The 13,234-nt window shown below is 37.7% G+C and overlaps 1 protein-coding gene across 9 annotated transcripts in view; it reads right to left on the bottom strand.

Moving 5' to 3' along the window:
- ERC1 (ELKS/RAB6-interacting/CAST family member 1) overlaps positions 1-13,234 on the bottom strand; it is a 391,788-nt gene that overhangs the window by 164,327 nt on the left and 214,227 nt on the right. The window contains exon 16 of one of the 9 annotated variants that reach the window (XM_032647182.1): positions 9,850-9,860. The exons of the other annotated variants lie outside the window; for them this stretch is intronic. The gene's annotated coding sequence lies outside the window, so the exon portion shown is untranslated. Of the gene's footprint in view, positions 1-9,849; positions 9,861-13,234 lie in introns of those variants that run through there. 9 annotated transcript variants of the gene reach the window in all.

Genomic DNA, 13,234 nt, shown 5'->3' with positions numbered 1-13,234 from the left:
CCTTCTGGGACCCCTATAATGCGAATGTTGGTGCGTTTAATGTTGTCCCATAGGCTGTCTTCATTTCTTTTCATTCTTTTTTTCTTTATTCTGTTCCATGGCAGTGAATTCCACCATTCTGTCTTCCAGGTCACTTATCCGTTCTTCTGCCTCAGTTATTCTGCTATTGATTTCTTCTAGTGTAGTCTTCATTTCAGTTATTGTATTGCTCGTCTCTGTTTGTTTGTTCTTTAATTCTTCTAGCTGTTTGTTCTTTAATTCTTCTAGGTCTTTGTTAAACATTTCTTGCATCTTCTCGATCTTTGCCTCCATTCTTTTTCCGAGGTCCTGGATCATCTTCACTATCATTATTCTGAATTCTTTTTCGGAAAGGTTGCCTATCTCCACTTCATTTAGTTGCTTTTCCTGGGGGTTTATCTTGTTCCTTCATCTGGTACATAGTCCTCTGCCTTTTCATATTGTCTATCTTTCTGTAAATGTGGTTTTTGTTCTACAGGCTGCAGAACTGTAGTTCTTGCTTCTGCTGTCTGCCCTCTGGTGGATGAAGCTAAGAGGCTTGTGCAAGCTTCCTGATGGGAGGGACTGCTGGTGGGTAGAGCTGGCTGTTGCTCTGGTGGGCAGAGCTCAGTAAAACTTGAATCTGCTTGTCTGCTGATGGGTGGGACTGGGTTCCCTCCCTGTTGGTCGTTTGGCCTGAGGCAACCCAGCACTGGAGCCTACCTGGCTCTTTGGTGGGGCTAATGGCAGACTCTGGGAGGACTCATGCCAAGGATTACTTCCCAGAACTTCTGCTGCCAGTGTCCTTGTCCTCAAGGTGAGACACAGCCCCCATCCCCGCCTCTGCAGGAGATCCTCCAACACTAGCAGGTAGGTCTGGCTCAGTCTCCTACGGAGTCACTGCTCCTTCCCCTGGGTCCCGATGTGCACACTACTTTGTGTGTGCCCTCCAAGAGTGGAGTCTCTGCTTCCCCCAGTCCTGTTGAAGCCCTGCAATCAATTCCCACTATGCTTCAAAGTCTGATTCTCTAGGAATTCCTCTTCCCGTTGCCAGACGCCCAGGTTGGGAAGCCTGACATGGGGCTCAGAACCTTCACTCCAGTGGGTGGACTTCTGTGGCATGTGTTCTCCAGTCTGTGAGTCACCCACCCAGCAGTTATGGGATTTGATTTTACTGTGATTGTGCCCCTCCTGCCGTCTCATTGTGGCTTCTCCTTTGTCTTTGGATGTGGGGTATCTTTTTTGGTGAGTTCCAGTGTCTTCCTGTCAATGACTGTTCAGCAGGTAGTTGTGATTCCGGTGCTCTCGCAAGAGGGAGTGAGCCCACTTCCTTCTCCTCCACCATCTTGCTCTCCTCTGCTCTTTTTCAAAATGGTTTAACTCTGCTAGGTCCACTGAAATTCAATGTAAATTTAAAATTCCAAGTATACGTTTCTACAAAAAGCTCCCTGTGATTTGGCTGGGATTGTGTTGCAATAATAACTGAATTTGGGGGAAATGGTCAGCTTTAAGTTTGAATAATCAAATCATGAACTAGATATATCCCTATTTTTGTTTCAATATTTTAAATTTTCTCTCAGTAGTATGGTTTTCTGTGTAGAGATCTTGTACAATTTTTGTTAAACTTATTCTGAAGTACTTTATGCATTTTGATGCCACTGTAAATAATATTTTCTAAAATTTCAGTTTCCATTTGCTTGTTGTCAACATATAGAACTACAACTGATTTTTATGTGTTGCCCTACTTAGACAATCATACTGTCTGTGAGTAAAGACAATGCTACTACTTCCTTTTCAATTTTATTATCTCTTGACATATTGTGTAACTAGGACCTCCAAGTATAATAATGATCAAGGGGTTGAAGTGGATGTCTTGTGTCCTTTGCAATCTCATGGGAAAAGTGTTCAACTTTCATCATTTGGTATGACCTTACCTGTAAACTTTTCATAGGTGCTCTTTTTTGAGCTGAAGAAATTGCCTTCTCTTCCTAGTCAGCTAAGAGTTATTATCATGAATGAATGTTAAAAACATTTTCTGAATATGTGAGATAATTATATGATTTTTTCTTTATTGTTAATGTAGCTGAAATTAGCTAATTCATTTTTGAATAGTGAAAAAGCCTTGCATTCCAGAAATAAGCCTAACTTGGTTATGACATATTAGTTTCTTATTTAATTTGCTAAGACTTTTTGTGGGAATTTTATGTCAATGTTCATAAGGGAGTTTCTCTTTATATAATGTGTTTTTCAGGTTTAAGTGTGAGAGTAATTCTAGTCTCACAAGATGAATTAGGAAGTATTTCCTTCTTCTCTATTTTCTGAAAGAGTTTCAGTAATGTTGGTATTATTTCATATTTAGATGTTTAGTAGAATTCACCAGTAAACTAACCTTTGCCTGGAGTTTTCCTTGTGGAAATATTTTTGATTACAAATTCATTTCCTTTAATAGATACAGCCTGGTCAACTTTCTATTCCTTTTTTGATCCAGTTCTGATATACCATATTTTTCAAGGAATTTGTCTATTATATCTAAAATATCAAATTTATTGGCATAAAGTTGTTCAAAATATTCTCTTTTTAAATGCCATTAGAGGGACTCCCTGGTGGTCCAGTGAGTAAGAGTCTGCACTCCCAATGCAGGGGCCTGGGTCCGATCCCTGGTTGGGGAACCAGATCCCGCATGCATGACGCAACTGAGAGTCCCCATGCCACAACTAAGAAGCCCGCATGCTGCAGCTAAGACCCAGCACAGCCTAAATATTTTAAAAAATGATTCTACCTAAAAAAATATATATATATATGCCATTAGAACCTCAAGTGATAACCACTCTTGCCCTCTTCCATTACAAAAATTTGGTAATTTATGAGTCTTCATTTTTCCCTTGATCAGTCTTGCAAGGGGCCTACCAATTCCATTGCTTCTTTGAAGAACCCATGGTTGACTGTAAATTTTCTGTGTTGTTAGCTTTCTATTTCCTTGATTTCTGCTGTTATCTATATTATTTCCTTCATTCTATTTACTTTCATTTACTTTACTCTTCTTTTTAAATTTTCTTAGTGTGGAAACAGTTCACTGAATTCAACTTTCTTATTTTGTAATATAGGCATTTAAAGGTATAAATTTCACTCTAAGCACTACTTGAGCTGCATGACACAAAATTTCACATTTGTATTTTCATTTTCATTCAGTTCAAAATGACTTCTCATATTCCTTATGACTTCTTCTCTGAGCCATGGTATTTAGAATTGTATTATTTAATTTCCGAACATTGGGGGATTTTTCCAAAAATCTTATTATTACCTTCTAATTTAATCCCACTGTGGTAAGAGAACAATTCTGACATATTTTAGTCTTCTGAAACTTATTAAGATTTGTTTTTATGGCCCAGCATATGGTCCTCATTGGTGAACATTCCATACATATTTGAAAAACATATATATTCTTCAGTTGTTGGGTGTACTACTCTATAAATATTAAATAGATCAAGTTGACAGTCTTCAGAGCTTCTATATTTTTACTGCTTGTTTTTGGTTCACTTATTCTATCACTTTCTGAGAAATCGGGGTTATAAGCTCCAGCAATGACTGATGAGTATGGATCTGTCTGATTTTCCCTTTAGTTGTCAGTTGGCTCTTCATGAATTTTGAAGCTCTGTACTGGGTGCATGCATATGAAGGATTGTTATGTCTTTCTGGTTAATTATCTGCTTCATCATTATGACATGTACTTCTTTATCTCCAGGAATACTCTCTGGAAGTCTCTTTTACCTGATACTAATATAGCCATACCAGATTTCTTATGATGACTATTTACAAGGACTATCTTTGGACATTCTTTAAATTTCAACCTACTTGTGTTTATTACACTGTATGTCTTATAGACAGCATTGTTTCTTTTTTAATCAATTCTAATAATCTCTGTCCATTAACTAGAGTGTTTAGTCCGTTTGATTTTGACCTAACTACTGATATGCTGAATTTATATCTATCATCCATTTACCCCTCTCTGCTTCACTCCTCTCTTGTTCCTTTGCTGTCCTTTTCCTTCTGGGTAAATGAAGTAATTTTTAGTGTATTTTATTTCCTCTATTGGATTTTGAGCTTTTTGGTTTTTGCTTTTGCTTTTGGTAGTTGCTCTACAGCTAACAATATGCACCTTTAACTTATCAAAGTCTATCTAGATTAGAAATTATAAAACTTTGGGACTTCCCTGGTGGTCCAGTGGTTAAGAATCCACCTTCCAATGCAGGGGGTACGGGTTCAATCCCATATCTTAGGTCAGGGCACTAAGATCCCACATGCTACAGGGCAACTAAGCCCACGCACTCTAGAGCCCGCATACCACAACTAGAGAGCCTGCACACTGCAATAAAGATCCCACATGCCGCAACTAAGACCAAATGCAGCCAAATAAATAAATAAATATTTTTTTTAAAAAAGAAAATGACTTAAAAAAAAATCGAAACTGATAGTTTGTATTTTCTACTTCACAAAGTTAACAACCTGACAACCATATGTTTCTACCCTCCGCAATCTTTTGTGCTACTGTTGTCATATCTTTCCATTTTACTCCTATTATCAACTCCACCATACAATGATATTATTTTTGCTTCAGAGTCAGTTGTCTATACATATCAGCTTATTTACCATGTGTGTTCTTCATTCCTTCCTGTAGATTCATGCTTCCATCTGGTTTTGTTTCCTTTGAGCTGGAAGAACATCCTTTAGCATTTCTTACAGAATGTGTTTTTTTAGAAATGAATATATTTTTAATTGAAGTATAGTTGATATACAATACTATATTAGTTATAGGTGTACAATGTAGTGATTCACAATTTTTAAAGATTATACTCCATTTATAGTTATTATAAAATATTGGGTATATATCCTGTGCTGTACAATATATCTCTGTAGCTTACTGTATTTTTCTTTTTTAATTTTTAAATTTTTAAATTTTTTTAAATTAATTTTTTAATTGGAGTATAGTTGATTTACAATGTTGTGTTAGTTTCTGCTATACAGCAAGGCGAATCAGCCATCATGCAGACATACCTCCACTTAGGGATGCATTCTTTGCATATTTATTTATCTGAAAAATATCTATATTTAACCCTAGTTTTTGGAGTTTGTTTGTTTGTTTTTTGGTCCTAGAATTCTAGGCTGACAAATTTTCTTACAGTACTTTAGAAGAAGTTCCATTTTATTCTGATCTCCAATGTTTTGGATAAGAACTCAGCTATCACAGTTTCCCTTTACATACTGTGTTTTCTTCTTCCCTTGCTGCCTCTGTTTTTCTCTTTATATTTTGTTTCTAGCAATTATATTATAATGTTTATAGGTGTGGTTTTCTTTGTATTTATCCAGCTTGGTTTCACTAAGTTTCTAGGATCTGTAAATACACACGCTTTTTAAAAAGACTATTTTTTAGAGCACTTTTAGGTTAACAAAAAAATTGAGAGGGATGCACAGAGATTTCCCATACACCTTCATAAATCTGTGTACTTTAAATCAAAGAAATATTTCAGCCATTATTTTTACAGACTTGTTTCTACCCTCTTCTCACTCTTTTACCCTGCTGGAATTCCAGTTACATGTATATTAGCCCATCTGATAATGTCCAACATGTCATGGAGGCTCTATTCATTTTGTAAAAACCCCTTTTCTCACAGTTGTTCACACTGGATAATTTCTATTGATCTGTTTTAAAATTTATGGACTCCTTCTTTTGAAAGCTCTAATCTGTCATTAAGACCAACCACTGAATTTTTTCATTTAAATTTCAGTTTTCAAATTTCCATTTTTAAAACGTTTTCCTTTCTCAGCTGAGATTTCCTATCTGTTCTATTATCAACATTACATTTTCTTTAAGACTTTGAAGCACACTTACAGGAGTGACTTTAAAATCACTGTTAATTCCAACATCTAGGACTTCTCTGACTTGCTTTCTACTGCATGTTTTTGTTCACTATGGGTTACATGTTACTGTTCTTTGAATGTCTGGCGATATTTTTTAATTGAATATAGAATACTGTAGATGATACACTACAAAGACTCTGTATTCTGTTATTTTCTTCTGAAAAGCAATGATTTTTATTCTAGTAGATAATTCAGTTAATAGCTGATTTCCTTGACCTTGTATAGGCTTGGATTTATCCTTTGTTGGGCTGATCTGTTGAAAGCTCAGGGTATTTCCCAAACCTCTCTATCTTGATGGGACTCATCCTCCAAATTCTACTGTCCCTGTAGACTGCCTTGGGGCTTTCAGTTTTGTTACACTACATCTATGGTTAACTTTATTGTAGGTTATGATCCCTACTCCTAAAACCCAGACTTTCTGTTATCTCAGCAAGATGCCTTAAGTTTTAACAAGACTTTTGCCACTGTGACTGGGTTGGAACTGAAACTTCCCCAGCACTGCTGCTCTAACTCTAGCATCACAATTCCACTTCCAACCCCAGAGCAGCTTATCTCTGGTAGGCCTTGGGTAGTCTGATCCAGTGAATGTGAGGCTTAGTCCTCAGCCAAGGAATTATGGACACCTGACCCCCAACTTCTGCTCAGTATACTGTTTATATATAAATTACTTCTCTGATTTACTCAGAGCATTTGCAGCTATAGAATCAAGGATGTCAGAAGGTCACCTAGTCAAAGAATCATATGATTTTTAAAACGACAGGAATCTTAGAGATGCAGGAAACCCTTTCATTTCAGAATGAGAAAACTGCCAACCTGAAAAGTTAAGTGCAAACTTAACACTTTTCAGTTGTATCATGCTTTGCAAATATTCAGCTTGACCAATTTCAAAGTGTTTTTATCACGTTATCTCATTTAATACTCACAACAACCTCATGAGGTAGGTCAAAGTATTATTAACCCGGTTTATAACTAGCTCAAAATGTAAAGACATTCTTTGCTACAAAGAGCATCTTATAATACTCTTTTATTCAGAATCTTCAGCCAGGAAAAGCTTATGATTAAATAAATGGATTACTTTTTCTACACACAAAGCTTGAGGGAAGTTTTATCCATTTACAGAATGAGTAAATACCTTTATGGTACTCTGAGGGACACAGAGAATGAAGATCCAGAGAGGAAAAGATTTTTTTTTTTAATCCCAAACTAAAAAACCCTCTCATAATGGTATATTATGTAAAAAATTTTCTTAAAATGAGTATTGCAATTAGCTTAAGGCATTAGGTTACCTACCTGGAATAGTTGTCCCTTTAACTGTTTCAACTGTATTAAACAAAGGGACTGGGGTTCATCCTACACCTCCAGTAGAGAAAAAAATAAAAAGATAAGTAAGAAGTAGGGCAATAATCCCACTCCTTTCCCCTTCAGGAAAAAGAGGATGACCTATATTCTTAATTTCATCCCTGCACAAGTGAGGACATTCTTGCACACAAACCATACACTGATGGGGGAAAGACAGAATTATAAAAACTGGAAAAGAGAGGGACTTTGGGGCCTTTATCTGAAAAGTTCAGCTCTTTACTTAGAGATTACCACAGCCATTTAAGATATTTTAAATGAAAAAAATGATTAGGAAGCATGATTTCTTCGGGAAAGTGGTTTTTCTGTTTGGAATTTACATCTAGCCTTAAATGGCTAAAAGGCAGAATGGATTTAGGATTAAGGGAGGAGAACGGGCAAGGGATATTAGGGTTGTTTGTAAATGATTCTAATTCGGGTCACAAGAGAATAAAACGATTTCAGAAAAACATTTGAAATACTCGTGCCTCATCTCGTGAGAAGCTGAGCATCACGGTCACCATTCAGGAGCAGGGAGAGGTAAGGAACTCTGTAAATACTGTAATTACTGTATTTAATTAACCCATCTCCTTCACTGTCCTTAACAACTCAGAGCCCCAACTAAACTCTTAGTTCTGATGAGAAAAGATGTTTGACAGTTGATACCACACATTCTGTGAAGTAGGACACATGAGAGAGCTGGATGTTAGGGTAGAAAAAGAGGGGACAGAATTAAAGAGTTAACCAAGGCTAGGAAGGAAGTCCCCAAGTCAAGAGCTAGAAACTTTTCTTTATAATTTTAATTAGGACCAGTCCCACTAGTGTTATTTATTGCTATACTATACAGCATACTTTGCTTTCTTTTTCAACTCAAGTGTAGGAAATTTTCATAAGAATTTATGTGATTTCCCACAAAATATTTAAAGCTCAGTATTTCAGGCCACTGTGAAAAATGCTTCCAACTCCACTAAAAGTCCTTTGTCATATGTCCAGTGACTCAAACAAAGGCATTTGGTGGAAGTATACATAAGTGTGGCTTTGCAAAAAGTATACATGTTCTAGTTCTTACATATCTTAAAAGGCATTTCAATTTGTTACTAGCATATAATTTGCACAACTATTATCAATTTTGTGGTTAATTTGGAAGACTGTCATAGATCCCCAAGTGGGATTTTATTTTTTAATGTCAGCAAATCTACAATAAATTTTAAAATGAAATTCTACAGAATATTAGGAGATAAAATAATTTAAAATACAGTCTCATTTTAATTATTCAAAGTAAAACAGATTGATCACCTAACTATACTAACCCCAAGTAGCCTGAACTTTTCCCAGTAACCATTTTCTACAGCTTCCTTAATTCCAAGCATACTACATTTTTCTCTCAAATTAAAAGGCAAGTATTTTTTAAATGCCAGAATTCAGATTACATTACTGAACTCTTCTCAGGTACATACGAAAATTTATTTCACGTGGGTGGGAAGTCAGATCGTTCTGTAGCCAGAAGTCATCTCACGAGTATACAATGTGGCCCACAGCGCTTTGGACTTCTCTAGCAACTTTATTAATGGGATGCTATTTGTCACACAGCTCTAGATTCTCAAAGAAACCAAACAGCGATTCCACCACCACCTTCCGAAACAAACCAATTCTCACTATAGTCAAATGCGTAGTTTGATAAAAGTTGACTCAAAATGAAAGGTGAGTCTTTTGAGCTGTATTCATAATGCTAACATAGGGTGAGACTGCAGTAGGACTTTGAATGCAGGGCAGTGGAGAATGAATCAGCTCATCTAGAAATCCTGATAGTGAAGCTCGTGACCTGAACTGATACTCAGAATTTATTAAGGTTGTTATTTTATTACTCTCCTCCCTCTCCCGTTCATCCCTTCTTTCTTAGTCAAAGAGGTTAACTTAAAAGTGAAGGAAAAAAACAGTGATTAACAAAACCACAGCATAAGGAGAAGAACCAACATGAGATCTGCCAATGAAAATGTCCCTTCTCCCCAGGGCTAGCCAACCAACTCGAGTGCTTCTTCTGAGACACTGGCAGGCTACCAGGTGAACAGCTCCACATCTCCCCAGACTCACGGCCGTCTGTCTGTAACAGACACTCAGAAATTACAATTATAAATACTAGGGATAGAAGAGAACTATCAGGGCGTTCCTTTTGGTTTGACTAGTTCAGGATTATTCCAGAAAACTAGACTATCCTGGTGCTTTGCTGAAGGACTGTCTCTACAAATAGGCCAGCCATCCTTTCTTCAGGGAAGACTTTTCTTATTCCAGATTCAGTGACACATGTGCATGTTTCAGGCTCTTGTGCACATTGCATTCCCTTCATATTTCTTCTGCATTTCAAGTTCTCTGGTTAGAGTAAACAAGTCCTTTTAACTTGTTCAGTTATTATTAATAAAACAATGAACACATTTAAAATATGGTGGGTCCTGCCATAACTACAGAAGGAAGAATCTTTTTGCCATTGCCAACAGCCACAGATAGGATATTACCTTTCTTCTTTTACATTTTGCTCAAATACTTTTCTGATTTCCTGCGAATTGTTGCCAGTAAGTACACGCAGCAAGCTAACAATACCCACTACTAAGGGCTTCCTATGCCAGGCACTGCTCTCAGTCCCGTATAGCAACAATTTCTTATCCTACTGTGATGAAGATGCTATGAAGCAGGGACAATCATTATTGCCATTTTACAAATAAGGGGACTGAAGCACAAGAAGGCTAAAGAACTTGCTGAAGACACAGAGCTCATAAGGGGCAGAGTTAGAATCCAGATTCAGGCTCCTTCATTCCAGGAAGTATGCTCTCACTATTTGCCACAAGTAATTAGATGCAGACACCATGCAGAACTCCTTGGGGGGAGTGAACTCCTTGCAAATTGACAATGAACGAAGCAAATTCTGAGCAAAGTTGTAGAACTGAGACACTCCCAACCCAGGACAGATGATTAGCAGAAATTGTTCAACATATGGAGAGGAGTACAGAACATAGCAGAAGAAAGTCTATTCCCTTGGTCAGCTATGCAGGGAAAAGGAATCAAAAGTTTACTGTATCAGAACCCTCAATATGTCATTCACAGTGTTTTGTGTATAATTATGCTTAGGTTAATTGTACAGCTGTTTTTTTTTTTTTGTGGTACACGGGCCTCTCACTGCCGTGGCCCCTCCCGCCACGGAGCATAGGCTCCGGACGCGCAGGCCCAGCAGCCATGGCCCACGGGACCAGCCGTTCCGCGGCACGTGGGATCCTCCCGGACCGGGGCACAAACCCGCACCCCCCGCACCGGCAGGCGGACTCCCATCCACTGTGCCACCAGGGAAGCTCAACTGTACAGCTTTTGATTGAGGTTTCATGAATTATTACTTAATATTTGTATGCCAAACTTTAAAAAATTAAACTATAGTTGATTTATAATATTATGTTAGTTTCCGGTGTGTACAGCATAGTGATTCAACATTTTTGTTTGTTTTGGGTTTTTGTTTTTGCGGTACGCGGGCCTCTCACTGTTGTGGTCTCTCCCGTTGCGGAGCACAGGCTCCGGACGCACAGGCTCAGCGGCCATGGCTCACGGAACCAGCCGCTCCACAGCATGTGGGATCTTCCCGGACCGGGGCACAAACTCGTGTCCCCTGCATCGGCAGGCGGACTCTCAACCACTGCGCCACCAGGGAAGCCCATGATTCAATATTTTTATACATTATACTTCGTTTAAAATTTTTACAAAATAATGGCTATATTTCCCTGTGCTGTACAATTAATTGCTGTAGCTAATGTCCAAAATATACAAACAGCTCATACAGCTCAATATCAAAAAACAAACCACCCAATCAAAAAATGGGCAGAAGATCTAAATAGACATGTCTCCAAAGAAGACATACAGATGGCCAAAAGGCACATGAAAAGATGCTCAACATCGCTAATTATTAGAGAAATGCAAATCAAAACAACGAGATATCACCTCACATCAGTAAGAATGGCCATCATCAAAAAAAATCTACAAACAATAAATGCTGGAGAGGGCATGGAGAAAAGGGAACCTTCATACACTGATGGTGGGAATGTAAATTGGTGCACCCACTATGGAGAATAGTATGGAGGTCCCTTAAGAAACTAAAAATAGAGTTACCATATCATCCAGCAATCCCACTCCTGGGCATATATCCAGAGAAAAACATAATTCAAAAAGATACATGCAACCCAGTGTTCATTACAGCTCTATTACAATAGCCGAGACATGGAAATAACCTAAATGTCCATCAATAGATGAATGGATAAAGAAGATGTGTTTTATATATTTATACATATATATGTATACACACACACACACTCACACACACTGGAATATTATTCAGCCATAAAAAGGAATGAAATAATGCCATTTGCAGCAACATGCATGGACCTAGAGATGATCATACTAAGTGAAGTAATCCGGACAGAGAAAGACAAATATCATGATATCACTTATATGTGGAACCTAAAAAAAAAAAAAGAAAAGAAAAAAGATACAAATGAACTTATATACAAAACAGAAATCGACCCACAGACATAGGAAACAAACCTATGGTTACCAAAGGAGAAAAGAGAGTGGAGGAGGGATACATTAGGAGTTTGGGATTAGCCACCACTCTCAACAGCATGTTTGGATAGACGATTTGGCCTGAAGTGCTTAATTTGTTAAAAGAAAGGTATTAAACAACCATTTTATTAAGATATGAAAATGAGAGGCAACAACAAGGAGAAATTTAAGTGCAAATTAAAGCAAGGACTACTTTAAAAACTTTAAGTCGGTCAATCTGCATGACAAAAATCTTGTAGAAAATCTAAGGACAGCATGATGCCGTAGTAGCATCTCCTGAGCAAATGAGGAAGGTGATTTAAGACACAGGGCACCTGTCACAGCCAGGCTTTAACACCTTATTTCTGGAAATTTTATTCAATGTTTATCCATCAAATTTCTATACCACTTGTAAATTCTCTGAATGCTTTAATTACTTATCCCATGCCTTAGTGTGTGAGTGCTTGATCTTACCAAAAACAGTTTTGCAAATCCCAGTATTTTTCTGAAATGTAATCTCTAACCTGGGTTGGCAAGGGAAGTCCATAAGAAAGTTTAGCACTGTGGTTCCAAAAATAATAATAATAAAACAAAAAAATCACACGCAATTCCCTTTTAATGGTTTAAAGTCAAGCATTCTTTAAAAAGTTCTTTCATAGCTTTTCAAAGTCCTAATAATAAAGGAAAATTCCTTTACAAATCCACCACAGTTTTGCTATGGACACTTGAACTGAGTGGGAAAGATCTGACAAGTCAAGTCAAGATACTGGAACAGAGAGAAAATGAAACAGTACTCCTATCCCGTTGCTTTAGCAGGGCCTGTTTGGGCTTAGGAGTATCGCATCGATACCTTGTATTCCCGAATATTATATCCATCCTTCTATGTTCTTATCATCAGCGATAAAACCTTGTCTTAAACTGCTTCTACTAACCTGCTCGTAAGAAGCGAACCTTCTCATCGTGATACTCAGAACCCTAAATTCTCCCCGCTCTCCCTGCGTATCAACCTATTTCTGGCTCCAGTTATCTGTCACTTCCGAGAGCACATCACCTGTAATACTTTTCTAAAAGATCAGGCTCTCTTAACCTCCCACTGTGTCCTAACAATCCATAAGCACAGGGAGCACCCCGACATTTGTTTCCTCAACTCCTGGGCTGCCGTCACGATAACAAAACAATCATGCCCCGTGAAAATTCATGCTGAGGTGTCATGGCAAGATCCTCTGCTACTTTGTAATTCTCATATTCAACATTTATTGATAGTTCAAAGTAGCAGAAAAGAAGAGGGGATGTTAGCTTCAAGCACTGGCTGGGCTCAGAAAGACTGTTTACTTTAGGTCAGAGAGAGTGCGTATTTATTGCAGAGAAGAAGGAACTAACAGAAAGTGAGCAAAGATTATGTGAAAGAAAATTA

This window comes from Phocoena sinus, chromosome 10 (assembly GCF_008692025.1).
Source record: "Phocoena sinus isolate mPhoSin1 chromosome 10, mPhoSin1.pri, whole genome shotgun sequence".
Classification (NCBI taxonomy): Eukaryota; Metazoa; Chordata; class Mammalia; order Artiodactyla; family Phocoenidae; genus Phocoena; species Phocoena sinus.
Note: the sequence above shows the minus strand (reverse complement) of the source record. Positions and strands in the feature narration are given on the sequence as shown.